Source organism: Lepisma saccharinum, chromosome 9 (assembly GCF_977018435.1).
Source record: "Lepisma saccharinum chromosome 9, izLepSacc3.1, whole genome shotgun sequence".
Classification (NCBI taxonomy): Eukaryota; Metazoa; Arthropoda; class Insecta; order Zygentoma; family Lepismatidae; genus Lepisma; species Lepisma saccharinum.
In genome coordinates this window covers 14,991,844-15,007,632 of record NC_139237.1, presented here as the reverse complement: position 1 = coordinate 15,007,632, position 15,789 = coordinate 14,991,844, and positions in this window count along the sequence as shown.

Below are 15,789 nucleotides of genomic sequence, written 5' to 3'. Positions count from 1 at the left end.
TAACTCACCCCATAAAAAAATCCCCCATACAATATTTCACGAGTTAAACTAACCTGTAACTAGTGAGTTGGCATCACCTATACGATCATGTGCGATCTATTATGAACTTTGTAAATTTCCGAGCATAGATCACTTATCTTCGAGGGTACATCACAAATTCGCGAACACATTTTGGCTATGTCAAACAGTTTTCGAGATAAACATACTTCCGGTCGCCATTTTGAATTCCCGAGCATAGGTTGTATACATATTTTTTACTTATCTTCGAGTGTACATTACAAATCCGGAAACAGATTTTGGCTAACTCCTACTGTTTAAGAGATAAACCTACTTCCGGTCACCTTTTTGAATTTCCGAGAATAAGTTGTATTCATAATTTCACTTATCTTCGAGTGTACATTATAAATCTGCAAACTCCTACCGTTCAAGGGATGAACCTACTTCCGGTCGTAATTTTGAAGTTCCAAGTATAGATTGTATACATATTTTATACTTATCTTCGAGTGTACATTACAAATCTGCAAAAAAGATTTAGGCTAACTTCTACCGTCTAAGAGATAAACCTACTTCCGGTCACCATTTTGGATTTCCTAGCATAGATTGTATAGCGAATGGTAGTAAGAGTTAGATAAAGTATTTTGGAGCTGAATATGCCATTCTTAAGACCTAGTATATTTTTAAAATGTATTTAATTTACATATTTCTCAAACCGCCGTATCTTGTTCTATTAGACCTCTTCAAGAAGTGAAAACTAATTGAACACAATAGCAAAAGAGGCTAATAGGGCAAGCATACAATGATATGGGGATACGTGAATTGTCAGTTTCTTCGATTCAGATAAATGGATCGAATTGAAACTGGGATATTTTGCAAATTTAGAAAATGATTGAAGAGTACGCAGCGAATTTTTTGTTAACTGAGACCGAACTCTACACTGAGTGCCAGAAATTTCCCGCCAAATTGTAAGGAAATGAAACATTGAGACAGAGCTGTACTGCGTTTCTGCGTAACGGGAAAGCTAATTTCAATTCATATGTAGTAGTTGTCATTTGTCCGAGATGTGTTTTGACAAATATGTGTAAGAAACATTAGTAATCAAACATGTAACAATAAATTGTGTATAGGTTCAATCCCTGAGTTGCTATTGCGAGAGAAAACATAGTGTCCGATATATCGGACTTTATGCACATTGAGCACTTTATGCAATTTTCCATTTCCTGTAAAATTTACGACACCTTTGATGTTTAGACATTGTCAATGTATATATGTGTGTGTATGGGTGTGTGTATGCGACTGTTTGTGCATTAGAGTGTGTATGTTCCTGTGTATGAATATATGCGTGTATGTGTGCTTGTTTATGCATTAGTGTGTGAATGTTTGCGTGTTTATGCATTAGTGTGTGAATGTGTTCATATTCGTGCATTAGTGTGTGTATGTGTGTGTTTGTGTGATCAAATTTTGACTACTTTGGAGAATGAAGATGTGGAGGAGGAGGAACAACTCATTTATGTTACACCACCAGTGAATGGCAAGGATACAGACGAAGACAGTGATAAATCGGATGGTCAGCAGGCGGCCAATCTAAACAATTTCTTGCAAAATACGCCAATGAGTGTTTGTGAGGTGCAAACTAAGATACGAGGTTGTGTTGATTGTGAAGTTTCATCCAGTAATGTAGCGTCTACATCTACCACTATACATGAAACTGGTGCTTCAAAAAAAAAAAAAAGAATACGTCTTCAGACAAAATCAAGACCCTTGTGGAAGAAAATTCTACATTCATTCTAATGACAAACTGAGTGCTGCACTATTGAACCACCTGAAGAAGCTCGAAACTGTGAATCACCATTATACTTTTATAAATAATTTTTGATGAGGACATGCTAAATCTTATAACAAACCAATCCAAATTCTATGCTTCGTAAAAAAATATTGATCTTGATTTGACGAAGGAAGAACTTCTTGTTGTTCTTGGCTGTCTCTTGTTGCCAGGTTGTGCAAAATATTCAAACAAACGTATGTTTTGGTCAAAAGAAACATATACTACTTCGATAATTTCTGAAAGCATTTGTTGTGGTCGGTTTGAGACTATTTTGCATAATATTCATTTGAATTACAATACACAAATAGATGAGTCCGATCGTCAGTACATGATACGGCCATATTTGAAGAAACTTTCCTCATCTTTCAAACAGCATGGGGGTGTGGACGAAATGTTTTCCATAGACGACATTATGACTGCTTACTGCGAGAGGCACTACGCAAAACAGTTCATTAGAGGAAAGCTGATCCGTTTTGGGTTCAGGAACTGGGCAAAAAGGCTTTAGTAGTGGTGACATGATAGATTTCCAGTTGTTCACTCATACAAACTGATATCGGACGACTGTGTTCTGTACTGTAATAATAATAATTTTGTGTATATCTGTTGATATCTATTCCAAATGTTTCCTTTTGTATTGTTTCTTCGAAATATGTGTATGTATTTATGTATGTATTTAAACATACACATGACCAGTGACGGCGACATGGGGGCTAGTTGCCTCCCCTTTTTTGTCACTTTTGCAACCGCACTATGATAGAGCTTATCTACAAAGGGTAAATATACAGTCTTTGCCCCCTACATTTGGTACATTGACCCCCGATTTGGAACCCAATATCCGCCACTGCAGATGACTGATCTTAAGTGTTTGATTTTCTTTTGGATACATATTTTCCACAGCAATACTTTTTCCTTGCGACGGCTATTCATAGACAAAGCATGAAAGTGATCGTAGTGCACAGTGTCCGATTTTTCGGACGCACTGTATCTGTTACATACATTGTAAAAATAGAAATGTATCGTATATTGTGTCTTATTTGAATTGAACTGATACCAAAACCATGAAAAAATCATGAAATAGGTTTGTAAACTTTATGCATTAATGGGTTAACCTTACAGGTGGCAATGTTTCTATAATACAAGCATATAAAATAACAATGCCTATGAACTTTTTGGCTTCAGGTAGCAAACTATGGAAATGCCCGTCCAGCCTACGTCGTCGTCGTCGTTGAGTTTCAACGAACTCCTGCCATCCATTCTATTTAAACTTAAAGGTCTGTTAATTATACACTTGAATAGTATTCTAACCCAGTACGACGAGGATGTGGGCAAAATTTCTATGTATTCAACAAGAACTTGAATTACACTGGTCAACAGCCAAAATGCGACATGAGTGATATATACAATTTCTAGTCAATATTGGTCCCCTAAGTACGAAACTGTCATTAATAATCGCATTTGACTAATTATAATTGAGTTACCGGGCATTGTTGATTTGGAAAAGTTCCCTATATATATGGTATTGCATCGCTGTAAGAACTAAATGTTGAGTTTTTCTTTTCTTATCTTATCTTTATTTTTATTTTGTGTTGTAAGGAAAGGGGGATCTGTTCAAGACCAGCCACAAAATTTCTTTATTCATTGTTTTGTGTGGTGTTCATTTGTGCAGACGTGATTGTGGCTTTGTAAATTAGGTTGAATGTGTGCATTTATCGAAGATCGTGTTTGCGTATTACGTGGTCCGTTTATGGTAAGGTTGGTATTTAATTCAATTGCTGAGTGATTTGGCAAAAAATGCCACGTAAATGCATTAACAATGCTAACAATTTATGTTATGTTTGTGGTCAAATTGTGTTTTCTGGACAGCGGAGAATTATTACCCCTGCTGTAAGAAGAGCCTACTATCTGTATTTCGGTAAATACTGCAAATTCGGAGATGAAGATAAAACTTGGGATCCACATTTCTGTTGTAAGACCTCTTACACGAATCTGCTGGACTGGTTGAATCACGAAAGACCATCGATACCATTTGCTATTCCCATGATTTAGTTGGAGCCCACCAATACAACGTGTGTCCAATACTAAAAAGAAGGCAATTGTATTTCCTAATATTCGTTCTGCTACTCGTCCTGTGGCACATAGTAAGGGACTACCTGTTCCAAAACCCCCTGCATCCTATTCTGTTGTCTCACAAGACACACCACAACCTCCTACATCTACAGGTCCTGACTTTGCAGGTGAAGTTAAACTTACAGAACAGCACAAGGTTAGACAGAGTGAAATGAATTATTTAGTGAGAGGTCTTAAACTTTCAAAAGTCAAGGAAGAGCTATTAGCCTCCAGACTTCAACAATGGAATTTTCTGGCTAGTAATGTGAAGGTTTCATTTTATCGTGACAGTCAGAAAAAGTTGGAAGAATACTTTTCTACCGAAGGAGATCTGATATACTGCAGTGATATGAATGGTTGATCGGGGGCTATGGGCATTAAGCACATCTGTGAGGAGTGGCGGTAGTTGATAGATGCATCGGTAATAAGTCTAAAAGTTGTGATGCTTCACAACACCAATCCATTGGCGTCAATCCCTATTGGTTATTCTGTGCAAAAGAAAGAATCGTATGATAACCTAAAATTCCTCCTTCAATCAATTAAATACAACAACTACAAATGGAAAATATGTGCAGATTTGAAGGTCATTGCTATTTTAACTGGACTACAACAAGGATATACCAAATATTGCTGTTTCCTCTGCGAATGGAATAGCAGAGACAGAGCTTCTCATTACATTAAAAAAAGTTGGCCATTACGTCAAAGTATGGAAACTGGAAATATGAATGTACAAAATGAACCTCTTGTTGAATCTGAAAATATTATACTTCCTGCGCTCAAATATCTACTTAACAAATTTCCAAAAATCAGTGAACAGAAGATCAAGGAAATAATTTCTGTGGGCCCTCAAATTCATGAACTTCACCAGGACGAGATCTTCGGACACCTGCTAAGTGATGTTGAGAAAGGTGCATAGAGTTCTTTCAGAGAAGTCTCAAATAATTTCTTGGAAACAAACGTGCTGAAGACTATGAAAAACTTGTAAATCATTTGGTTTCATCGTATCAAAAAAATGGGTTGCAATATGCTCCTTAAATTGCATTTTCCACACCCTCATCTCAATTTCTTCCCGAAAAGTTGTGGGGAGGTAAGTGATCAACACGGTGAGCATTTCCACCAACAAATATCTGTAAAGAAGAAAGATACCAAGGGAAACGGAGTACAGGAATGCTTGCCGACTATTGCTGGACAGTAGGCATGGATAATCCTGATAATCCTTCATTACAAGAGGGAAGCAAAGAGGATGCGGATTGAATCCCACGTAAGAAGTAAAGAACAAACCATACAGTAGTATAGTAGAATATATGTATTTTGTGATTAATGTAAAAACTTTGATTCATGAATTTTCTTGGAAAAGGCAAATGGAAATGTACCCACGATTTATACTGTTCGTATAATACAGTTAAAGCGTCACACCAAGCATACGTCATTCCACTACGTTACAACATTGGCAAACCCGACTTTTCCACAATGCCTCGTATAATTCTTAAGCCGGAAGTCAAGTGGCATTTTCATTGCCAGTTTCATGTTCAGCATCATGGATTGATAATGAAAAGTGAATTTTCATCCACGTCGCAAAAAAAAACAAAAACATTGTTGACCAGTGTTATTACTGGTTCCTCATCTCTGGCAAATGACAGTTCAACATGAAATCTGAGAACGAAGGGGAGGTATAGGTTTCCTCTGGCAAGAACATCTATCGCATCAATCATGACAGGATTGATGATGCTACAACATACGATGTGTCTGCTGGCGATCTCCTGTACGTGGAGCTCTTGGACGACTACGACAAACTCATCCCTATTTTTGTGGAGATTCGAATCACCTACCCTATAAGTAATAACCACAGTAGAAACAATGTCTAACGATATTTTTGGCCACATGAAACGCGAGGATCACCGCGACGAGCTTCTCATGCTCGACGTCAGGGTCAAGAAGCTGTGAAGCTGTCAGCCCTGCAGTACAAGCTCAACTCCAGCCTCCAGTCAGAGATAGCCAGGCTCCAGTCTCAGTGCCTGGATCCTGTACTCAAGATTGACGCAGAGTTCAAATCGCTGTTGCAAAAGTAAATGACCTCGCATCAAAAGACAACCTCGACAACTTGGCGCTGAGCATAGGCAAGATGCAGAGCGAACTTTTGAAACTTTAGCAAACGCAGACCTCCGATGTGGAACGGCTGAAACGACACTTGCAGGACCAAAATGCACCATCCAGACTGAACTGCAAACCTTCATCCAGAGCATCAAGACTCAAGATGACTACGATCGCGTGAACGCCAGTATTGCCAAATTGCGCGAATATTTTCAATCGTTCGAAATTCCTACGTTGGAAAGCATGAAGGCTGAGATTCAAACGGACGCTTTGCACGCAGCCATCACCGAAGTTAAAACTTAACTCCAAACGCTAGAATACTTCATCGAAAATCTAAATTCGTCCAGCGAGCTGAACGCCATTGCCCGTAGAGTTTCCAACGTCAAACTCCAACTTCAGACTTACGAGGATTTCGGAAAGCTGCAAGGCACCATAACGCACATTGAAGATGCTCTCGCCGTCATCAAAAATGATCTGGCAAACGTACACAAAGGACTGGAATCCAAACTGCCTGGCATCAGGGATACTCTGGCCAGCGTCCAACAGCAGATCATCAAGCTGGAAAATATAAACACCGAATCAGAGTTGTCGCATTTTCATAACTTGATCGACGCCATACAGACTAAGTTGGAAACTTTGCAACAATTCACCAGGACGACATAACACAATTACAAGAAGGCATACGTGCTGCTACTGCTGCCTCCGAATTGGACGCGATGAAAAAAACTTTGGAGTCGCTCCAAAACACGGTGGCCACTCTGCCTACCTCGCAGGAATTGAAAAGCGTGAAGAGGGCTCTAAACCGAATACTCAAATCCGACAACATGAAAAATATCCAAACCGAAATTGTATTGGTTCGGGGGTCTGTTGCAACCTTGCCTACCAACCAGTACATCAGCGAACTACATGTCTTGTTTGCGGAAATTAGAACCCAGGTCCATTACCTCGCAAGCCAGAGCTCCAAGTTGACACTTGTGGAGAGTCTACATCAGATTATCGCCAATGTGAAAGAGCAAATTGGCAACATCGAGGAGAACCAGGAATCGGGTGCCAAACTCTACATGCTGACTCCTGCAAAAGTCTATCACTAGTTTTTCATCGCTGGCACGCTTCAGTTCGTCAAGATATCCTACTGGTCTTTACCTCACGCAACCCACTACAAAATCATGACCCTGACGAATATCGGCGACGAGCCTAAAATAAGGGAAGTGGAGTTGGTCGATTTCACCCACCAAAAAAGTCGCGAGACAGCTTATGCCGAAGATGGGACTCAAATTATCTACATAGAAATAGGTGACAAGCTGTACATAGAAAAACCGGCATTGTCTGCGGCCAGAAGTCCCATCCAAGATATATTCTAATTTTCACACAATGTCTAAATTATTCTAATTTATCAAATTATAGTGGTTCCAACAACATATGTACACTCACTCGGGCCTTATAAGACCACGTTTACACGTAAAAGTGCATTAGTGTGTGTATGTGTGTTTATGTGTGTGTGTGTGTCTGCATTAGTTAGTGTGTTTGTGCCTGTGTATGCATATATGCGTGTATGTGTGCTTGTTTATGCATTAGTGTGTGAATGTGTTCATATTTGTGCATTAGTGTGTGTATGTGTGTGTTTGTGTGATCAAATTTTGACTACTTTGGAGAATGAAGATGTGGAGGAAGAGGAACAACTCATTTATGTTACACAACCAGTGAATGACAAGGATACAGACGAAGACAGTGATAAATTGGATGGTCAGCAGACGGCCAATCTAAACAATTTCTTGCAAAATACGCTAATGAGTGTTTGTGAGGTGCAAACTAAGATACGAGGTTGTGTTGATTGTGAAGTTTCATCCAGTAATGTAGCGTCCACATCTACCACTATACATGACACTGGTGCTTAAAAAAAAAAAAAAATACGTCTTCAGACAAAATCAAGACCCTTGTGGAAGAAAATTCTACACTCATTCTAATGACAAACTGAGTACTGCATTATTGAACCATCTGAAGAAGCTCGAAACTGTGAATCAACATTATACTTTTATAAATAATTTTTGATGAGGACAAGCTAAATCTTATAACAAACCAATCCAAATTCTATGCTTCGTAAAAAAATATTGATCTTAATTTGACGAAGGAAGAACTTCTTGTTGTTCTTGGCTGTCTCTTGATGTCAGGTTATGCAAAATATTCAAACAAACGTATGTTTTGGTCAAAATAAAAATATACTACTTCGATACTTTCTAAAAACATTTGTTTTGGTCGTTTTGAGACTATTCTGCATAATATTCATTTGAATTACAATACACAAATAGATGAGTCCGATCGTCAGTACATGATACGGCCATATTTGAAGAAACTTTCCTCACCTTTCGAATGGCATGGGTGTGTAGACGAAATGTTTTCCATAGACGACATTATGACTGCTTACTGCAAGAGGCACTACGCAAAACAGTTCATTAGAGGAAAGCTGATCCGTTTTGGGTTCAGGAACTGGGCAAAAAGGCTTTAGTAGTTGTGACATGATAGATTTCCAGTTGTTCACACATACAAACTGATATCGGACGACTGTGTTCTGTACTGTAATAATAATAATTTTGTGTATATCTGTTGATATATATTCCAAATGTTTCCTTTTGTATTGTTTCTTCGAAATATGTGTATGTATTTATGTATGTATTTAAACATACACATGAACAGTGACGGCGATATGGGGGCTAGTTGCTTCCCCTTTTTTGTCACTTTTGCAACCGCACTATGATAGAGCTTATCTACAAAGGGTAAATATACAGTCTTTGCCCCCTACATTTTGTACATTGACACCCGTTTTGGAACCCAATATCCGCCACTGCAGATGACTGATCTTAAGTGTTTGATTTTCTTTTGTTTACATATTTTCCACAGCAATACATTTTCCTTAAGACAGCTATTCATAGACAAAGCATGAAAGTGATCGTAGTGCACAGTTTCCGATTTATCGGACGCACTGTATCTGTTACATACATTGTAAAAATAGAAATGTATCGTATATTGTGTCTTATTTGAATTGTACTGATACCAAAACCATGAAAAAATCATGAAATAGGTTTGTAAACTTTATGCATTAATGGGTTAACCTTACAGGTGGCAATGTTTCTATAATACAAACATATAAAATAACATGAACCTTTTTGGCTTCAGGTAGCAAACTATGGAAGTGCCCGTCCAGCCTACGTCGTCGTCGTCGTTGAGTTTCAACGAACTCCTGCCATCCATGCTATATAAACTTAAAGGTCTGTTAATTATACACTTGAATAGTATTCTAACCCAGTACGACGAGGATGTTGGCAAAACTTTCTATGTATTCAACAAGAACTTGAACTACACTGGTCAACAGCCAAAATGCGCCATGAGTGATATACCGCGTGAGGCACCTAATAGTACCACCTTAAATTACGAAGAAACCAGAAACAGTAGCGATGTGAGGTTTGCGGGAAACAATAATATCAAATGGGGCTCGTAAATCGGAGGTATGGGGTGGGTCGAAAAATATCGACAAATGGGTCATCTGGAGCAAAGTCATATTTTTTTTAATGGAACGATATACAATAACATGCATAATATAAAAGAGCACACGCAGAGAAACACAACGCCGTTGGTCTCATGCATCTACTGCACATAGGAACGAAGATATGGCCATGTGAAAATATGTAAACAAACTAAGAAGTGGCCCACTTGACCGTCAGTACCACGGCATGAAAGACTTCTCAGGTGCTTGACAGAACTGCCTTTACGCAGAGCAAGTTTTCATAGCAGGTCCACGAGATCGTGTTAGTTCATAGCAAGCAGTCGTAGTGGTAAGAGCGAAGATTATGGTGTTCACAAACATAGAAAAAATGGACATGATCCTGATTTATGGGGAATGCCGAAAGAATGCATCAGAAGCCTACCGTGTGTACGCAGAGAGATATCCGGACAGACGACAGCCATCTCGACGTCTGTTTGGTAAGTTATTTATTAAATTAAGAGACACCGGAAGTGTAACACCACGAGCACGTGTGCGGAACAGGCCACCTACAGGTGAGGCAGGTTCAACAAATGTTCTCGCCGCTGTTGCTGTGAATCCGCACGTTAGCTCCCGTGAAATTTCCAGGGATGCTGGGATGAGTCAGCGAAGTGTATTGCGCTTTCTCCACACACACAAGTTTCACCCATATCATATCTCCCTCCATCAGGAACTTCACGGGAACGATTTTGTGGACCGTGTTCGGTTTTGCACATGGTTGTTACGACACGACACACCCGATTTGTCACGTATCCTCTTCACTTACGAGGGAACTTTTACCAATCATGGAAATGTCAACCTAAGGAACATGCACTATTGGTCGGTGACAAATCCACATTGGCTTCGCCAAGTGGAACGCCTGCGCCCATGGGGTGTGAACGTGTGGTGTGGTATAGTGGGTGAACATCTCAATGGCCCTTTTTTATACAAGGGACACTGAATGCTGACCGATACATACAGTTTTTACAACATGAACTGCCTGTACTATTGGAGGACATACCACTTCAGACAAGGAGGGACATGTGGTACCAACATGACGGGTGCCCAGCTCACAGTGCAAGACGCGCTACAGCATGTGTGGAAAATACATTTCCAAATCGTTGGATTGGACGTGGAGGGCCTGTCAAATGGCCGGCTCGTTCTCCAGATTTGAACCGTTAGACTTTTTCCTGTGGGGAAAGCTGAAGGACATTTTCTACCGGGATGTGCCAACAACTCCAGAGGATATGCAACACCGCATTACTGCGGCCTGTAGGGACATTCCCTACGAGATGCTACATTCTGTGCAACGATCTTTGCGTGGGCGCCTCGTTGCCTGTATCGCAGCTGACGGCCACCACTTTGAACACACACTTTGACAGGTTTTTGCTTCTTACGCAATGGTTCTTCGACATACTGTCATGGTCATTTTCATTATGCTGTAACACTGTCAAATACATGATGCTGACAATGACCACTGTATTTTTTCTTCCTTTAACACGTTCTGTCTTCATCTTGTCCAATGGCTTCCGACATCTCATACTTGTACATGCCGTGGTACTGACGGTCAAGTGGGCCACTTCTTAGTTTGTTTACATATTTTCACATGGCCATATCTTCGTTCCTATGTGCAGTAGATGCATGAGACCAACGGCGTTGTGTTTCTCTGCGTGTGCTCTTTTATATTAGGCATGTTATTGTATATCGTTCCATTAAAAGAAATATGACTTTGCTCCAGATGCCCCATTTGTCGATATTTTTCGACCCACCCCATACCTCCGATTTACGAGCCCCATTTGATATTATTGTTTCCCGCAAACCTCACATCGCTACTGTTTCTGGTTTCTTCGCTATTTCAGGTGGTACTTTTAGGTGCTTCACGCGGTATACAATTTCTAGTCAATATTGGTCCCCTAAGTACGAGACTGTCATTAATAATCGCAATTGACTAATTATAATTGACTTACCGGGCATTGTTGATTTGGAAAAGTTCCCTATATATTTGGTATTGCATCGCTGTAAGAACTAAATGTTGAGTTTTTCTTTTCTTATCTTATCTTTATTTTTATTTTTTGTTGTAAGGAAAGGGGGATCTGTTCAAGACCAGCCACAAAACCTCTTTATTCATTGTTTTGTGAGGTGTTCATTTGTGCAGACGTGATTGTGGCTTTGTAAATTAGGTTGAGTGTGTGCATTTATCGAAGATCGTGTTTGCGTATTACGTGGTCCGTTTATGGTAAGGCTGGTATTTAATAAAATTGCTGAGTGATTTGGCAAAAAATGCCACGTAAATGCACTAACAATGCTAACAATTTATGTTATGTTTGTGGTCAAATTGTGTTTTCTGGACAGCGGAGAATTATTACCCCTGCTGTAAGAAGAGCCTACTATCTGTATTTCGGTAAATACTGCAAATTCGGAGATGAAGATAAAACTTGGAATCCACATTTCTGTTGTAAGACCTCCTACACGAATCTGCTGGACTGGTTGAATCACGAAAGACCATCGATGCCATTTGCTATTCCCATGATTTAGTTGGAGCCCACCAATACAACGTGTGTCCAATACTAAAAAGAAGACAATTGTATTTCCTAATATTCGTTCTGCTACTCGTCCTGTGGCACATAGTAAGGGACTACCTGTTCCAAAACCCCCTGCATCCTATTCTGTTGTCTCACAAGACGAACCGTACGATCCACAACCTTCCACATCTACAGATCCTGACTTTGCAGGTGAAGTTAAACTTACAGAACAGCACAAGGTTAGACAGAGTGAAATGAATTATTTAGTGAGAGGTCTTAAACTTTCAAAAGTCAAGGAAGAGCTATTAGCCTCCAGACTTCAACAATGGAATTTTCTGGCTAGTAATGTGAAGGTTTCATTTTATCGTGACAGTCAGAAAAAGTTGGAAGAATACTTTTCTACCGAAGGAGATCTGATATACTGCAGTGATATGAATGGTTGATCGGGGGCTATGGGCATTAAGCACATCTGTGAGGAGTGGCGGTAGTTGATAGATGCATTGGTATTAAGTCTAAAAGTTGTGGTGCTTCATAACAGCAATCAATTGGCGTCCATCCCTATTGGTTATTCTGTGCAAAAGAAAGAATCGTATGATAACCTAAAATTCCTCCTTCAATCCTTCGTTCGTCCCTCCCCCTCTCTGTAAGAAAGCAATAAGAATTGCGCCCTTTGTTCTCTTCACCCAACTCCATTCAGTTAATCATGTCAAACACATTACAAGACCTGGGCTTGGTGGTTGACTGAGGACGGAATAGGCAGTAAAATGTTACAAAATGAATGTTTAGCCCATCTTTCAGAGCTCAAAGACGAGGTTACGAAGTATCTTTGCTAAACTTTTTTTTGTCTTGTTCAAAGTTTTTACTGGTGATTCTTTACTGCAAAGATTACTGTGGCTGTGTTTGCTTTATAATTTTTATTTCCGTCATGTCATGATCGGAGCTTCGAAACAGTCGAATGGTAAGGGCCTAAGATATAGGGCCTCCCCGATTTAGTAGTAACGTCGTCTGCCTGTAATCAAGGATATCCGGGTTCGATACACAGGAGAGTGGTTCGGATACCATTTTTAACTGTAGGCCAATCCTGATTAGCCTATCTTTGCATAAAGTATATTTAGAACTCAAGTTAGCGCAATCACAGAACATTTCGGTTTCTTGAAGGCAATTGGGGAGCTTCGTGGACTAGCAGGTTCCGATCGAGAAAACCAGATAACAGCGGCAATGCGATTCGATGTGCTGACCACGTGTCAACCAATGAGGAAGTCTATTAACGGACCGTTGTTATTGAAGGAACCTTTTGCCAAGGAGTTAGTTCATCGTAACTGTTACGGAGATAATTAATATATAAATTGAGCGGGTAAATATTAACAAAACAGGCTGTTATACTAACCACTACATCGGCTTGTATTGTGTTCACGCTAAACGGGGTTAAATTCTGTTACAGGGTGATAGACCAGTATTATGATGTGCAAGGTGCGAAGTTATGTAACAGTGGCGTATCTAGAAGTAGTTTTAGAGGGACGTAGTCTTATTTTTTATCAACTTTCCTTTCAAAGCACGTAAAATATAGGAAAAAATGGCCGGATCTAGGAGTGGTAAAAATGACTCATAACTCCCTTATGCTCACATTCCTTTACTACATTTATGTGCACGCCACTGAAAGTTGTTGAATACAGACCACAAGTGGAGAGGGTTCCTTATTAGCGATAACAGAAGCGGAGTGTAAGGGATGATTTTCCTGTAAGCACCAAAATGCCAACCTCTCTCCACGTATTACACCCTGTACTCAGGAAAGGAGGTGGCACTAAGCTCTCTTATGCTATAACCTAGGGTCGCACAAAAATGAGACACTGAAGGGGCAGAAGTGAAAAAGACCATCGACTATTACTTTTCTTAATGTTGTGATAATAGCAAATTAGAACATGTCAGATCCTTTTACCTGCTTATTTAATGAATGAAGGTAGAAGGAAGGAGTTTCTATCGTTTAAATAAGTTCTTGCATGATGATCTTATTTTCAAAGGTCAAGTCATATAAACAATATGTACTATTTTATTGCTCGAATATAAACAATTGTTCCTCGTAAAAACGAATGTAAACATTTTAAATGCCAATAATTAAAAGTCAAGTGAAGTGGAGGGATACTAACGGTCCAAATCAACAAACTTGTTTCTTGGTTAATTCGCGTCCAGTGTGGCTACCGTAATCTAATGTTGGTTTCTGTTCCTTTAGTGCGTGTGCAGTATTAGTGTGGTATGGTGAAATTCATATTGAAAGTGGTAATTTTAAAAGAAACTGAAATTTATTGAATAATTTATAATCAGACGTGTCTATATTTTAAAGTTTACAAGTGTTATTAATACAGAGCACGCGATTAGTGGAAGTGAAGTACCATGAAAATAAAACGGTTAATAATAATAATAATAATAATAATAATAATAATAATAATAATATCAACAGTGCCTAAAACGAGGGATAGTCCAGGAGCCCAAATTTTATAAATCCCACTCTGCCTGGACTACAGTCAGTCAGTATTGCGCACTGTCCATACGTATTTGATATTGCCCGCGCATCAATTACAACCTAATTTTCGCGATTGGGTAAAAGAGACAGAAGGGAGAAGTGAAATAAATCAAATCAATCAGTAGGAAAAAAGGTAAAATCCTCCCCTGTGCTTTGTACAACGCCATGGGGCATATACGGGGTGTGGAGTTGGGCCCCACACTTTCTTGGTCACAACCGAAGCACTGGCCGCCCCCAGAGTTTCCTCCAGATACCCACTTTGTACGAAACTGGGTGGGCGCCAAGGCCGCTTGAACAGGTGTAAAAAATCCCGGTTCTCCCTCGCCTGGTAGTCAGACGCCCTAACGACCGAGTTACGGCGGCAGTATAAAACAGCAGCAAATGGCTGTACCTTTCTCACATTGAGTTTTCCTGTGGCAAGTCTCCCATATAATATGAAGGTTACAATGAACAATGAAACAGACTGTTGGAACAAACACAACTTCTATCCAGGATGCGAACCTAGGACACCAAGTTTTGTAGGGCGTCATGCTAACATTTCAGCCACAGAGCCGAACTGAAATACTTTGTAATTGGGCGAGTGATTCCCGACACTTACACGATACAACTGGGAAGATAAAAAAGGACTATTGCAGGCGCCTTGAAGTCTGCGCAGAGCATTCAACCATATCAGTTACAATACCTGAACTTGATTTCATGGTTTCAAGGTGAATAGTATGTTGTGTTTCTGCCCTACAACTTATAGATTTGCATCAATAACATACTGCTAATGCGCAGGGATATGTGAAAAATGCCAACGTTGGGATATCCGATAAAATAAAATAAATGATAATTCAAGGATCGTGGATTAAGGGTGTTGCTTTGGTAACTGGCTGCTTCAATTATAACTATAGAAAATTAAACCTTTGTAATTAAACTCACCTAAAAATTCTTGGTAAATTGTTTTGCATCTCCATACAAATTATTTAAACCCATCGTTTCTCAACCTATGGGGCGCGACCCACTGCTAAGTCCCGAGAGGGCGTTTGATATATCGCGAAGTCGGGCTCGAAAATTAATTTATTGTATCTCATAAAACTCTTATATTTAAATTACTAAGATATAATGCTTTAACAATTTAAATTCAACCCGAGTTGTACGTACATAGTCTAAACTCTGCATGTTTATTATTTACCATTGTACCATTGTTTTTTTTACCGGCATATCTCAATTTCAG